Source organism: Rhincodon typus, chromosome 3, assembly GCF_021869965.1.
Source record: "Rhincodon typus isolate 14 chromosome 3, sRhiTyp1.1, whole genome shotgun sequence".
NCBI classification, from domain to species: Eukaryota; Metazoa; Chordata; class Chondrichthyes; order Orectolobiformes; family Rhincodontidae; genus Rhincodon; species Rhincodon typus.
Genome location: NC_063334.1, coordinates 124,460,740 through 124,473,923, shown reverse-complemented (window position 1 = coordinate 124,473,923; position 13,184 = coordinate 124,460,740).

Sequence of the window (13,184 nt, the reverse complement as noted above, 5' to 3'; positions counted from 1 at the left end):
TAATTTGACAATGGATTTGATTAGTTTTCTCTTTACCTGAAGCCTGGTTGTCATTCAGAACTCAAATATCCAAACATGTTTACAATGATGGCTTTGGAAAGGGAACCTGATATTTAGCCTGTGCATTAGCAGGAAAGTCACTGACGCGAGGCATGCTTGGCTATCAAAGACTGTCAGCACTTGCATTGTCCGGCATCATCAGAAACTTTCTCCTGCTGGTCTGTTGGGTGGAGATCAAACAAATTCAATGAAATACAATCAAGATTCCTTGGCATTCTCTATAACAAGGGCTGTCTGTGTGAGAATACTTGTGATTCATGGAGCCGTTTACAGCACATTCAGCCCATCAGGTCTGTGCTGGCACACTGTGCAATCCAGCCAGTCCCACTCCACCCGACCCTGAGCATTGCTCAGATGTTGGTGTACTTGCCTTTATTGGTCATTGCGTTGAGTATGAGAGTTGGGAGGCCATGTTGCAATTGTACATGACATTGGTCAGGCCACTTTTGGAATACTGCAGCTACAGGAAAAATGTTGTGAAACTTGAAACGGTGCAGAAAAGCTTTACAAGGATGTTGCTGGGGTTAGAGAGTTTGAGCTATAGGAGAGACTGAATATTAGGGGCTATTTTCCCTGGAGTGTCAGAGGCTAAGGGGTGATCTTATTGAGGTTTATAAAATGTTAAGGGGCATGGATAGGGTGAATAGCCAAGGTCTTTTCTCCAGGGTAGATTTCCCAAAACTAGAGGGCATAGGTTTAAGGTGAGAGGGGAAAGATTCAAAAGGGACCTGCAGGTTAACTTTTTCACGCAGAGAGTGGTGTGTGTATGAAATGAGCTGCCAGAGGAACAGGTGGAAGGTGGTGTAATTATAACATTTAAAAGGGTATATGAATGGGTATATGAATAGGAAATGTTTAGAGGGATATGGGCCAAGTCCTGGCAAATGGGATTAGATTAATTTGGGGTAACAGATCGGCATGGACCCAAGGGCCTGTTTCTGTGCTGTACATGTCTATGACTCTACGATTCTATGGGGATGTCACTAGCAACAGGGGCATCCATTGCTCATTCTGCAACTGCTTGAGAAGGCGGTGATGAGCACAGTTAAGAGTTAACCTCATTGTTCTCGGCCTGGAGTCACACATAGGCCTGACCAGGTAAGGAGGGCAGATTTACTTCCCTAAAGGATGTGAGTGAACCAGATGGGTTTTTACGACAATGGACAGTGGTCACATGGTCACCATTAGGTTAGCTTTTAATTCCAGGTTTTTATCAAAGTCAAATTTCGTCATCTGCTATTCCAAATGATGTTCCCCAGAATATTAACCTGGGGCACAGCGACATTACCACTACACCATCACCTCCCCTTCCAGAACAGAATGAAGCCAATCAGCCCATCATAAGTGCACTGGCTCTTGTGAAAGTCTTAGCCACTCTCTGTCTCCTACTTCATCTTTAAACCTCCTCTCCCTCCCTCATCCTTTCATCTGTGTGAGATAATTTGACACTGATAATAGCAAATTGTCAGTCCATTTGACATCTGTCCAACTTCAATGGCAATAGATCAGGGAGAGATCAGAAACAGGGTCCGTTTTACATCATTGAACAGTTAAAGTCATGTAGAATTGTGATGAATTGGACAGCTCAGAAGGAGGCCATTCAGCCCAACTAGTGTATGATTTTATTTATTCCGTCTTCCCCCACCTCCATGAGCTCCTCTGACCCCTCTTTATCTTTTTCTGTCTATTCTTTACCTTTCTCCTTCATGTGTTCATCTCCCCTCCCCTCTAAATACATTGATAACTTTTCAGCCTCATGTTAAAAGGTTTGAGTGTAAAAGGAACATCCCCACCTTATGGATACACATGTGATGTTTCACCTAGAGATGGCATAGTCATGGGGTCTTAAAGAGGCTAGAGAAGTGTTTCTCTCAAGAGGCAGAGTCTAGATCAGACTCTACCTGAAGCACTGCGTTCGTATCTCACCACTGTGATTTAGGAGGGACCTATTGAAGTTGAGAAGCAGCACAGTGTCATTGGAATGATACCAGGTTGGGAGGATTAGATGATCTGGACAGATAGAGTATACCTTTGTCTTCTGTTGAGTGTGATGTGGAGGTGCCTGAGACTGGAGTGGTCAAGGTCAGAAATCACAGGAAACCAGGTTATAGTGCAACAGGTTAATTTGAAAACACAAGCTTTCAGAGCCTCGCTCCTTCTTCATGTGTTTTTGGAACCTGGTTCCATTAGTGTAGAAGACCAGTGGAGAGAGAGAGAGAGAGATCCAACTGAGATGTTTGAAATGCTATAAGGCTCAAAAAGAGATGAGAAATAGGAGCAGAGTAGACCATTCAGCCCCTCATGCCTGCTGTACCATTCAATGAGATAGTGGCTGATCTTCTACTCTGACATTGCTTTTCTCACACTGTCCTGAGCCCCATAGTATCTACAAATCTATCAATTTGTGTCTCAAACATACTCAATGACAGAGACTCCACTGCCCTCTGCAGTAAGGAATTCCATAGATTCACTGTCCTCTGAGTAAAGAAATTCCTCCTCATCTCAGTCCTAACTGACCTGTCTCTCATTCTGAACTCCCCTGGTTTACACTTTACTACGCTCTCACACTGTCCTCTCCATCTCCTGACAGACCTCAGACAGGGGGATAAACTATGGAATGATAGAATCCTTACACTGTGGAAGTCCACACCAACTCTCTGAGGAGCATTCCACCCAGGCTTACCTCCAATCCCTATCCCTGTAACCCTGGATTTCCCACAGCTAATCTACAAAATCTTACATATTCCTGGACACTGTAGGCAATTTAGCATGGCCAATCCACCTAACTTATACATCTTTGGACTGTGGGAGAAAACTGAAGCACCCAGAGGAAACCTACACAGACACAGGGAGAATGTGTAAACTCCATGCAGGAAGTTGCCTGAGGCTGGAATTGAACCCAGGGCTCTGGTGCTATCAGGCTGCAGTGCTAAGCACTGAACCACCATGCCATCCCTACACCATCCCTCAATCCTTCCTACATCTATCTGCTGAACCTTGTAAGAACTTAATAAGGCTATTTTTTTTCCTTATTCATCCACGGGACATGGGCGTTGCTGCCTGGGTCAGCATTTATTGCCCTTTCCAATTGCCCAGAGGGCAGTTAAGAGTCAACCACGTCGTGGGTCTGGAGTCCCATGTAGACCAGACCAGGTCAGGACATTAGTGAACCAGATGGGTTTTTCCTGACAATCGACAATGGATTCATGGTCATCATTAGATTCTTAATTCCAGATTTTTGTTTTCATTGAGTTCAAATTCCACCATCTGCCTTGGCGGGAATCAGACACAGGTCCTTACACCCATTACCTGGGTGTCTGGATTAACAGTCCAGTGAAAATACCACTAGGTCGTTGCCTCCCTGCTATGAGATACAAACACTACATCCTGTGGTAAGGTAGGTGGGGAGGAGGGTTGGGGTGTTTAACGTCAAGTCCAGAAACACAGAGCAAAAAAAAACACAACTGTAAAGTTAGGATGTTCCTGGATGATATTGGGAGTCACTTTTCCACCTAATTGGGTGGAGAATGGGGTTGGTATTAGAAAACTGGGACTATACCTGCCAATAAAATGGTGGATCCTGAGGGAATTATTGACAACTACCACACTGAGATAGAGAGGCTTTTAATGGGACAAAGGAATTGAGAGATACAGAGCAGAGGCAGCTCAAAGCATGGCGAGGTGGTGACATAATGGTAATGTCACTAGACTAAGCAACCCACACCCCTAGGTTAATAGTTGGACATTCGGTCCAACCCCATCATTGCAGATGATGACATTTGAATTCAACATTCAAAAATTAGAGCAATTGTCATTAAAAATATTATCTGTGTCACTAGCCCCTTTTAGGGAAGAAAATTTGCAATTCTTACCTTTGACTGCAGACCCATAGCAATGACTCTTAACTGGGCAACTCAGGACACGCTGTAAATGCCGGCCCTACCGCAGCCCATGAATGGATTTTAAAAGTCTTACATTTAAGTATGGATCAGCCCTGATCTGATTGGTTAGCTGAATGTACTCTAGGAGTCATCTCCCTTTCCTTAAGTTAGTGTGTGACCTTTGACCTATGCTAATGATGGACTCCCTGCCCTCCAGCCTGAAGTTGCCACTTTCCCTTTAGTAAAATCCACCGCCTCTTGATTCTCCTCCTGCCCCACACTTGCTCGAGGTGGAGAAAAGGCCAGGAGCTTGTGCTTTTTTTTCTAAAATCGCCAACGGGGACTGTCGGTTCCCTTTAATTGACCATTTAACTGGCAACCACACGCAGTTGGGTCACTGACACATTCTGTAGCCAAGTGAACGTTGACGCCCTTATCCCTGCCCCTCCCCTGCCCACATTGCTCCCAAACAGTGGGCAATGTGTTGAGAGAGCACTTTCTGAAGCTGGACTAGTGCCAATGGTTGGCTCAGTGTTTGTATCTGAAGGCAGCGGGCAGACGTCAGAGTGTTCTATATGGCCATGAACTGTGTTGACTATTTGACAACAGACACTGTGTTCGACACCTGGAAAAACCCATTAAAAGGCAAGTCTAATCTTGATCATGAAATGTGGAAAGTCCCAGGCAAGAACTGGTACCGGCACAACGCAACCGTGGCTCGGGTTGTGGAGAAGATGCCGCAAGGAGCTTTTTTTTAAATTTAGATGATGGGGGTGCACCCCACTGCCCACTGCCAATGTGTAGGGGAGAGGTTTGTAATTGGCATGACCCTTCACCCTTCCACTATCACTAACACGCTGTCCACACATACTAGTCCACTGCAGACACACACACACACACACACACACAAACACATACAATGCACACACATGTGTCAAATATATGTCACACATGTGCATACACAGACATGCCAAACACACACATGCATGTACACACATGCACACACAGACACATGTGCACAAACAGACATGTACAAATGCATACACACATGTGAAGACGCACATACATACACACAGACACACACACAGACATGGATACACGTGCACATACAGGTGCATACATATGCATGCACATGCTCTGATGCATGCACACACACATACAGACATGTGCATGCACACACATGCACACACAGGCATATGTACAATTGCGTACACACACGTGCACGTACATATGCACACAAAGACACATGCATGCATGCACACGAGCATACACACACTCACAGACACACAACACACACACGCACACGCACACATTCACATGCAAATATTTTATACCTGTGCGCACACACATGCATTCACTTACACACCTGTACAGACACATGCACACATGCACGTGCACATGCACTCCACACACACATAAGCGCATACAACACTTGCATATATACACACATGCACACATACATGCACACACTACACACGTGTAAACACTTGCATGCGCGCGCGCACACACACACACACATATGCATACAGTCACGCACGCGCACACACACATGCACACACATGTATGCATGCAGGAACACACAAACATCCACATAACCAGACACACACACACAGCACATACAAATGCACATTGTTATGGACCAGACAAAACCCTCTCTATATATTTTAAGAAGGTAGCACAGACCTTAACTTTTTCTTATCTTCAAGGCAGATATGAAGTGCCATGTTCCAGATGCGCTGCAACTGGTCAAGCTACTCAATATTAAGCAAAAAACAATTTAATTAAACACTATCGTTAAAATACAAGAAAAGAAAGAAGAATTTAGAATAACAACTATTAGAAAACCTAACCGAATAGTAGATATAGTACCTATTACTAATTAACTATTCCAAAACATAACATCCCATAAACAAACCCTTGGCAAAAAGGAAAATTTAGACACAGATTCTCACATGCAGTTCTCCAATCCAGGAGGAAAACAAACATCAAGAGAAATTTTAGAGGAAGTAGCAGCTCAGAGATATTCACTGAAGCTTCCAATTCTTTAGAGACCCAAAGGCTTCTGCTTAAAACTAAGCCTAAAAATTAAAAGAAATGGTAGAAAGCCTGGTCTGTGAAAGCTGACCACACCCAGGCTGCTTCCATTGAGCCAACTTTTAAAAAAATGCCAAAGCTCACAAGTTGTTTACTTTCTTAGAGACAGCTCCACACCTTTGCCTTATAACCTCTCTTCAAAAAAAAGGTCAAAGTAACCTCATAAAATGACAGCATTGTCACATCACACACACACGTGCGCATACATACACACAAGACAGTAAGAACTCCAGGTGCTGGAGTCAGAGATAACACAGTGCAGAGCTGGAGAAACGCAGCAGGCCAGGCAGCATCAGAGGAGCAGGAGGGTTGACGTTTTGGGTCAGGACCCTTCTTCAGAAAATCTGAAGAAGGGTCTCGACCCGAAACGTCAACCTTCCTGCCCCTCTGTGCTGCTTGGCCTGCTGTTATCACATACACACAAGTACCTGTTCTGCCATTCAATGGGATCACACCAGGATCATTCCAGTAAACCTTCTCTGAGCTACCTCCAATGAAATAATATCTTTCCTTAAATAAGGAGATCAACACTGCTCAACGTGCTCCACATATAGATCCAGCTATAGACACAGGGGTCAAGATTAAGACAACTGCTTTTCCTGATTCAAGTAAACGACCTAGACCTGGGTGTCCAGGGCACAGTTTCAAAAAGTTCAAATTCTGAATTGTGAGGATAGTGATGAAGCTCAAAAGGAGACAGATATGTTGGTGGAATGAACAAGCCAGTGGCAGGTGAAGTTCAATATAGACATGGGCCAGGAGGAACGTGGAGGGGTAGAAGAAAAATGAAGGGTAAAGGATTTTCAGGAGCAGAGAGATGTGGGTGTATATGAGCATAGATCATTAAAGTTGGCAGGACAGATGGAGGGAGCAGTTCATAAAACATTTGATGTCCTAGGCTTTATTAATAGGAATTCCAAACAATAGTCATGTTGGACTCAAACCATTAACTTTGTTTCTCCCTCCAGAGATGATGCCAGACCTGTTGAGTTTTTCCTGTGCTTTGGTGCAGATTTTGTTTTTCTTTATTAATACAGGCATAGAGCACAGGAGCAAGCAGGTGATGTTGCATCAACTGCCTTTAATTCATTCACAGTGAAGGCATTGCTGGCCAGACAGCATTTATTGTCCATCCCTAATCATCCAGAGAGCAGTTTAGAGTCAACCACATTACTGTGGGTCTGGAGTCATATGTAGGCCAGACCAGGTAAGGATGGCAGTTTCTTTCCCTAAAGGGGATTAATGAATCAGATAGTGTTTTTTTACCCCCTGAAAGTCAGCAGTGGGTTCATGTCATCATTAGATTCTTAATTCCAGCTATTTTAATCACATTCAAATTCCACCATTTGTCACAGGGGGGATTTGAACCCAGGTCCCCAGGTTAACAGTCCAGCGATAATACCACCAGGCCATAGCCTCCCCTCTGTAGTTTGTAAAGACACAGCTCAGACCTCAGTGGGAGTATTGTGTACAGCTGTGGGCCTCAAGGAAGAAAGTGAACCCATAGAGAGGATGCAGAAGAGATTTACCAGAATGGTTTCAGGGATAAGGAAGTTTAGTTACATGGAGAAGTTGGGTCTATTTTCATTAAGGGAGAGAAGATTGAATGATTTCACAGAGGAACTGGAAATACTGAAGGGCCTGAGCTGTGTAGATACAGACAGACTGCTCCCATTTGCTGGAAAACATACTGTTTGAAGTTAATTGTCAAAAGAAACAAAGTTGACATGAGGAAAGAAGAAAGGAGCAAGTGTTTAGGATCTGGAATGCACCACCCTAGGTGTGGAGAAGACAGGTTCAATTCAAAAAAGAATTAAGCAATCATCTGAAAAGGAAGAAAAATGGTAGGATCAAAAGCAGAAAGTGCTGGAGAAGTATCTTCTGAAAAAGGGTCTAGGCCCGAAACGTCAGCTTTCCTGCTCCTCTGATGCTGCTTGGCCTGCTGTGTTCATCCAGCTCTACACCTTGTTATCTCAGATTCTCCAGCATCTGCAGTTCCTACTATCTCTAAGTGCTGAGAAACTCAGCAGGCCAGGCACTATCTGCAGAGAGAAAAACAGAGTTCACTTTTGGGTCACTGGTCTGCTGCAGGACGTGCTGAGATTTTCCAGCAACTTTTGTTTTTTGTTTCTGAGTTCCAACATTAGCAGTTTTCTTTGTGTTTTTTCCAGAAAAATGGGGGACTCGAGGGGAAAGGTACAAGGTGGATTGTTCTTGCAGAGACAGGATGGGCTGAATGGTCTTTTCTTTGCTGTAACTGCTAAACCAACCAAATCACACTCCCCCATCACCCCTGCTCCTCTATAACCCTGTATCATTTCCAAATTAACCCCCACACTCTCTGCAAGTCTTATTTCTCTTTATGAACCCATTCATATTTTTCACTTTCAAGTTTATCTAAATCTGTTAAATACTGTGTTTCACAATATTCCTGTGCTAAACAGTTATTGCGTACATTTCCTTGCCCTTCCCTTTCTGCCTCAGCTGCTAATCCTGAGCTAATGTGTTTGAGCACTTGACACTGAGAAGTATAATCTGCAGGAGCTAATTAGTGCCCTGCAGCAATAACCATTTTTTGCAGATAGAACTTGAAAAGAACAACTTTCTTGTCCCCCCACTATCCTGCTCTTGAGGCCACGACTGTTTCTGACAGGTAAAGCCTCTCTCTGAGCGTCTCCCAGAGATGTTGCAATCTTTGTCTGAAGATGGCTGATTTAACACAGGCCATCAATGTTACTAGGTATGAAGAGAGGTTGGGTAGATTAGGATTATTTACATTAGAAAGACGGAGGTTGAGGTCTACAAAATCATGAGGGGTATAGACAGGGAGGACAGGAAGGAGCTTTTACCCGGAGTGGGGGACTCAATTACTAGGGGTCACGATTTCAAGGTGAGAGGGGAAAAGTTTAAGGGAGATATGCGTGGAAATTTCTTTACGCAGAGGGTACTGGGTGCCTGGAACGTGTTGCCAGCAGAGGTGGTAGAGGCAGGCACGATAGCATCATTTAAGATGTATCTAGACAGATAAATGAATGGGCAGGGAGCAGAGGGATACAGATCCTTGGAAAATAGGCGACAGGTGTAGATAGAGGATCTGGATCGGCGCAGGCTTGGAGGGCCGAAGGGCCTGTTCCTGTGCTGTAATTTTCTTTGTTCTTTGTTCTTTGTTCATCAAGTAGTTCACAGTACTTGCAGTTTCTGTATCATCTGCAGATTTTCAAATTTTTTTCTGACGAATGGTAACTGGACCCGAAACGTTAACTCTGAATTTTCTTCACAGATGCTGCCAGACCTGCTGAGCTTTTCCAGCAACTTCTGTTTTTGGTTCTGATTTACAGCATCAGCAGTTCTTTTGGTTTTTACTTTGAAGTTTTTTTGATTTTATTTGATTTATTATTTTGACATGTGCCTAGGTGCAGTGAACAGATTTTTTTTGTGTGCAGTACAGGCAGATGATACCATACAAAATGCATTAGGGTAATAGAACTCCCCTCCAGCCCCCCCCCCCCCGGCACTTTTCCCTGCAACTGCAGGAAGTGCTACTGGGATGAGACTTTAAGTTTCAAAATCTCCCCACCTTTACCTCATCCCACAAACAGCCCAATGGCCTAAATGTGGATTTCACCAGTTTCAAAATCTCCCCACTCCTGGCCTTATCCCATGACCAACCCTCCCTCTCATCCCCGCCTCCTTGACCTGATACACCTGCCCATCTTCTCTCCCACCTATCCGCCCCTCCCACCTCACTGACCAATCCCCACCACTCCCTACCTGCACTCACCTATCACTATATCACCTACCTTCCCCAGTCCCACTCCTCCTCTCTATTTATTTCCGAGTTCCCTTCCCCTTCCCCTTCCCCATTTCTGAAGATGGGTCCCGACCCGAAACGTCAGCTTTCCTGCTCCTCTAATGCTGCCTGGCCTGCTGTGTTCCTCCAGCTCCACACTGTGTTATCTCTGCTATTAATCATCTCATCTTTGAACGTATAGGACAACCTCTTCCGTTGGGCAGAAGATACAAAAACTGAGATATGCATGCCAACAGATTCAAGAACAGCTTCTTCCCCGCTGATTTTAGACTTCTGAATGGACCTCTCAGATATGGTTGCTGACCTGGACAGCTTCAGTTAAGTCGAGAGATTGGACAGACTGGAGTTGTTTTCCTTGCAGCAGAGGAACTTGAGAGGGGACATTATTGAGATGCAAAAAATTATGAGGGGCATTGATTGGGTAGACAGGAAGGAACTTTTTCCCATGATGGAGGAATCAGTGATCAGAGGGCATTGATTCAAGGTGAGGGGCAGAAGGTTTAGAGGGGATGTGAGGAAAAATGTTTTTTTCACCCAGATGCTGGTGGGAATCTGGAACTCACTACCTGAAAGGGTAGTAGAGGCAGAAGCCCTGATAACACATAAAAAGTATTTAGATGTGTACTTGCAATACCAAGGCTATGGGTCAAGAGCTGGAAAATGTGATTAGGAGAGTTAGGTGCTTGTTTTTGATTGGTACAGATTCATTGGGCTGAAGGGCCTTTTGTGCCATAGATCTCTATGACTCTCTGACACATTGCTGTGGGTCTGGAGTCACAGGTAAGGCCAACAGATTTCCATCCCTCAAGGACATTTGTGAACCAGATGTGTTTTTATGACAATTGATGATATTTTCATGGTCAACCTCACTGATATTGCCTTTCCATTCCTGACTGATGAATTGAATTAAAATTTCATCATCCGCTGAGTGGAGTTTAATCCTGCATCCCCACAGAATTAGCCCGGATAACTAGACCAGTGACATTGCCACACTGACACAATCTCTGAGAAGATCCCCATTCAGAGTGAATGAGGAATTTGCTACCAGACTGAAAGGTTGAGATATTTTAAAGGAAATAGTAGGGATCCTGAATGACATATAAGGACTAGCATAGTCTAAACCAGCCAAATGGCCTGTGTCTCTGTTGTATTCTGTTTTCCGGTTGGGTGAGTTAAACGGAGTTGAGGTAAAGCAGCAAAGGGTTGCTGTGGAACAGGTTTAGAGGGCTGAATGTCCTCCTCCGTACATATCTCCCTGCTTTACCTTTTACTCTCTCTCTCAAACCTTTCTTGTTCTCAATAGAACCCCGACCCTGAACTCTTCACTTTGTCTTTTGACTCACAATAGAAATGAATTGGTGACAACAAGGTGCAGGGCTGGATGAACACAGCAGGCCAAGCAGCATCATAGGAGCAGAGAGGCTGTCGTTTCGGGCCGAGACCCTTCATCAGAAAAGGGGGAGGGGAAGGGGGTTCTGAAATAAATAGGGAGAGAGTGGGAGGCGGATAGAAGAGGGATAGAGGAGAGGATAGGTGGAGAGGAAACAAACAGGTCGAAGAGGCGGGGATGGAGCCAGTAAAGTTAGGAAGGGGACAGGTCAGTCCAGGGAGGACGGACAGGTCAAGGGGGCGGGATGAGGTTGGTCGGTAGGAGATGGAGGTGCGGCTTGAGGTGGGAGGAGGGGATAGGTGGGAGGAAGAACAGGTTAGGGAGGCAGGGACGAGCTGGACTGGTTTTGGGATGCGGTAGGGGGAGGGGAGATTTTGAAACTTGTGAAATCCACATTGATACCATTGGGCTGCAGGGTTCCCAAGCGGAATATGAGTTGCTGTTCCTGCAACCTTCGGGTGGCATCGTTGTAGCACTGCAGGAGGCCCAGGATGGACATGTCGTCTGAGGAATGGGAGGGGGAGTTGAAATGGTTCGCGACTGGGAGGTGCAGTTGTTTATTACGAACCGAGTGTAGGTGTTCTGCAAAGCGGTCCCCGAGTCTCCGCTTGGTTGGTGCTATTGTTCAAGGTGCCAAGATAGTGTTGTCAGTTAGGTTTCCATTGTGTAAATCACCGCATTTAACTACCTACTTGGAGACTGATTTCTGATCATTGAACAATTGCGCAAGGAGGAGTTGTGCAAATCTTTCTCCACTTTACTAACAGCCCACATATTCCGATGGCTGGAAACTTCCAAGCAGCATTTACTGGGGTCCTACATTCCCCTTGCAGCAGACTCTGTGGGAAATCCCCGGGAGATTGAAAATTCCGATGAGCATTTCTTCTGTGTCTTGATCCCTCCGTAAAAGAAAACCTATGAATGTCAGCGAATAGCCTGAATGATTCTGAAGGTTAATCGTTACCCGGGAAAAGAGGGATAAAGGCTTTCCTGAATTCTAGCATCATTATTAAATTGGTCCCTTGACTCACTGCTGCTCCCCCTCTACCCAGCCCTGAAACCCCTTCTCTAAAAGCCACCCCCCGTCCAAGACCCACCCTCCCCAATATCCACTTCACTATACCCTCACCCCTCCCCTCACTGGCACATCTTCATTGACAGCCCCTACCTAACATTCCAACACCAATATCCCCTCCCCAATACCAGCCTCCCAGACAATCCCCCTCAGTGATACCCCATTCCCAACCCATCACTGACACAGACTCCCTTCCCCTCACTGATACCCCTCAATAACACCCCCTTCACTGACACACCCCTCACTGATGCCTCTTTCACTGACATTCCCCCCTTCCTTGGCACTACCACCAAAAACCTCTCCTCCCAAAAACATTCACCCCAACACTCCCTCCTCGACTCACCTGACACAGAACGTGAGGGGACTCCTCTTGAAAACACTGTCACATTTAACCGAATGTCGCAGAATACTGGAATCAATGGGTATCAGGGGGAAACTCTCTGCTGGTTGGAATCATACCTGGCACATAGTAAGGTGGCCGTGGTTGTTGGGGGTCAGTCATCTCAGCTCCAGGACATCTCTGCAGGAGTTCCTCAGGGTAGTGTCCTAGGCCTAACCATCTTCAGCTGCTTCATCACTGATTTTCCGTCCATCATAAGCTCAGAAGTGGAGATGTTCGCTGATGATTGCACAATGTTCAGCGTCATTCACGACCCCTCAGATACCGAAGCAGTTCATGTCCAAATGCAGCACAACCGGGACAATATCCAGGATTGACTTGTATCAACTATTAAGTTGGCTCCCAAATGGCAGGCAACAACCATCTCCAACTAATGAGAATCTAACTGTGTCTCCTTTACATTCATCTCTCATCATCCTGTTACTATTATTATTGACCAGACACTGAATTGGACTTGCCATTTACTTCCTGTG